Consider the following 3,464-nt stretch of genomic DNA (forward strand, 5'->3'; position numbering starts at 1 on the left):
AAAAAAAAAAAAAAAAAAAAAAAAAAAAAGTCTGTTTTGCTTGAAGTGCAAAGTTGCCTGCCACTGTCCTTAGAGATTTAAGTGTTCTTTTAGATCAGTGGACCTAGGCAATTGAGCACCTTGGAAATGAGGAACAGGACCTTGTCTAAGCTACTGAGTCTTTTGCCTCATCCTCCTTTCCATAGTACCTCTGGGCTCTTACGGTTTTTCTTCTGTGCAGGTGACTGCTAAACATGCCTCGGTGCTCCCAGCTCCTCACTTAACTCTCCTATCTCCTACTGTCTTTCTGACATTTCTCCCTTGATGTCCTGTTGTCAACTTCAGTGCAACATGAGCTGTTTATAATTCTCTTCAAATGATTTCCCTTTTGTATCATAGTGAATAAATCATGCTCTCTTGCTATTGTATATAATCCCTCTCGCCTCTTCTGCCATTAGGCAATGGGCTAATCCTACCAATTCCTCCTCTTAATCACCTGCATTTCTCCTGTCAGTAGCTTGTCTTTAATTTGATAGTTGCAGCTTTCTATGGAACCTTCTTCTCTTTGACCTATTTAATTCTCACCATGCATCTGCCTAGGCTTCTGCCAAAATCTCACTCCTGTCCAATTCCTCCATATGGTAGTATCACACCACCTTGGGAGGGAAATACACGGGTGTGCAGGTAATCCAGGAAGTTTTTGGAGAGTACTGGGGACAGCAAGTGCTGGAGCGGCCAACTAAGGGCCATGTTCTTCTTGACCTGCTGCTCATAAACAGGGAAGAATTGGTGGGGAACACAGTAGTAGTTGGCAACTTGGGCAGCCAAAAAGCCATGAGGTGATTGAGTTCAGGATCCTGAGGAAAGGAAAGAAGAGCAGCAGAGTAAGGACCCTGGACTTCATAAAAGCAGTCTCTGACTCATTTGGGGAACTCCTGGATAGGAGCTGGGAAGCTAGATGGAGAGGGAGAGAAGGCCAGGAGAGCTGGCTGTACTTTAAAGAAGCCTTACTGAGAGTGCAGGAACAAACTATCTTGATTATGACTGAAGTCCCCCAAGAGAACCAGGGCCTGTGATTGGGAAACTTCTGCTAGCTGTTTGAAGAAAGCCTCATCCACCACTTCCTCCTGGTCTGGTGGTCTGTAGCAGACCCCCACCACAACATCACCCTTGTTGCTCTGTCCAGTTTTAGCTCTTCTCCCTTGCCTGTCCTTCCTGAATGCTTTATACCCATCCACGGCAGTGCTCCAGGCACGCGAGCTCCCACCAAGTCTCTGTTATTCCAATCATGTCATAGTTCCCTGACTGTGCAAAGGACTTCCTATTGGGTGCTTACCTTACTGGGGTCATCTGACCCCACCTGATTTCCTGCCCTTTGGCAGGGGACTGCACCTGATGATCTTGCAAGGTCCCTTCCAGTCCTAATGTCTATGAAACCTTATGCCTCGGCTATTCCCCAAGTGTCAGCTCCCTGTTTTTCGCTCTGCACAGTTCTGCCTCTGCCTACAGTTCCTGTCTCCTTCCTCAACTTCCTCCATGCTCTGCTGACTTTCATACCTCAACACTTTCTCCCATATTGCTGTCCCACTGCCTTGAAAGAGCTCCTGGCCCTGTTCTCCATGCAACATTCACCCTCCACTCCCACCTTTTGCGGCATTCCTTGAGAGATTTGCTCTTCAGCATTGACCTTTTCCTTATTTTTTAAAAGGAAAAATCACAACCAACCTATGAAACAACCTAACTTAAGAAACGGCAGCATGGTATCTAAGTAGCATCAGAAACAACCTCCTGCCCTTATACAGTGCCCCTCCCCCTTGTCTTATCATCGTATATCCCTTTCAGTGCACCTTGTCTGCAGGCCTCCCAACAAAAGAACCTGTTTTTATTTCTCTGTCAAGTTCCCTGGGCCTGTAGGTAACAGCTTTATCACTGCAGGTCCCTTGTTAAACATTTAGAACCAGGAGAAGTTTCCGAATAGAACTGAATTCAAGCCCTCACTGCAAAATGGCTTTGGGAGTCTGTTTCATAGTAGGCATTGAATTTAGAAAAAAAAAAAAAGAAAATAAAACCCCAAATCAGAGCACAAGCCTGTCACAGAGAACAAGCCCAAGCTTTTTACCAGAAAGAGATATTTCCATGAATTTAAATCCTTGCACCAGGCACACTGCTGGTGAGAAAAACAGCTCCCTGAATGTAAGCGAGGGGCTCTGCTCTGGGCACACCGAGCTAATTGTTGGAGGCAGGTTGTAAAGCAGTGGGTCTCAAACTTCTTTTGTACCAGGACCCATTTGTAATCACCAGTGGCCAGTCCTAACCCAGGGCCCCTTACTTCTGGCCCACTCCGCCTGCCCCCAGTGTGCTGGGGACCCAAGCAGCCCCTTGCAGGCTGGGCCTCAGCCAGCTTGCAAGGGAAAATCCGGGCTCCCCGGTGCGTTTTTTCTTTGAAAGAGAATCCACTTGAAAAGTTTGCTCGGGCCCCTTTTGTGTACAGTCCTGCAATCCAGGGTTGAGGAAGGTTGCTGTCAAGGCCCCTGATCGCCAAGCACCGTGGGAGTTTGCCCCCGAGCTGCTTCCCGGGTTCCCTCGGCTCCCCGCGCGCTGCACGCCGCGCTCCCCGGGGGCCGATGAAGCCGTGCTGGGCAGGGTTCAATCGTGTCAGCCCCTGGGCCTGGGCCTGCCACGCTCCGCTTCGCTACGGTAGAAACCCGACGGCCCGCGTGGGGCGCGCTCCCGCGCTTCGTGCCGCCGCTCGCCGTGCGTGCGTGCATGCGCGCAGCCCCGGCTGCTCCCCGCAGCGCCAGCGCGGGCCTGGAGGCTGAGTCACGTCCCGCCCGGCGGGGCCAGCCTGTGCTCAGCGCGCCGGAGGGCCGGGCTCTGCCCTGCCCTTTCCCTGCAGCTCCTGGCGGCTGCGTGCCGACTCGGCTTCCCGAGCACAGCGCTGCGGTTCCTCGCCTTGATCTCATCGCGGCTCCGCACGACACCCTCGCCCTGAACCTGACATCGCCTCGCGTGAGAGCGCGGCCCGGCCTCCGCCGCCCGCGGCCCCCCCGCATGCAAATCCCCGGGCAGGGCTCACGCAGGGGAACAGCTGTTGCGAAAGCTGGAGCTGCTGCTCTCCCGGCCCGAGGAAAGGGCTCTGCAGCGCCCGGCCCCCGCGCAGCGCACCCCGGCGTCCCGGGGGAGCCGAGCTGGCACTGCCCCCCTCGCCCCGCGGACTGCGTTTTCTAGCTGCACTCCTGGGGGGGAGCGGAGGGCTCCGCCATGCAGCTCGCCGGCTCGTAGCTCGGGCTGCTTGGCAGGGAGCTGAGGGCTCACCGAGCCCCCCCTGCTCAGGCCGGGGCTGTGCGTGCGGCACCAGCTGTCTCCGTCCCCCCCGCCGCCAGGCAGCCGCCCCCCGCGCACAGGGCGTCCTTGCGGGGGACACCTCGGATGCCAAGAGCTGCCGGGGCTCGGGCGCTGCCTCGCTGCTGCCAGCGCCGGGATTA

The sequence above is a fragment of the Gavialis gangeticus genome, unplaced genomic scaffold (genome assembly GCF_001723915.1).
Source record: "Gavialis gangeticus isolate Ggan-Ray unplaced genomic scaffold, GavGan_comp1, whole genome shotgun sequence".
In the NCBI taxonomy this organism is placed as follows: Eukaryota; Metazoa; Chordata; order Crocodylia; family Gavialidae; genus Gavialis; species Gavialis gangeticus.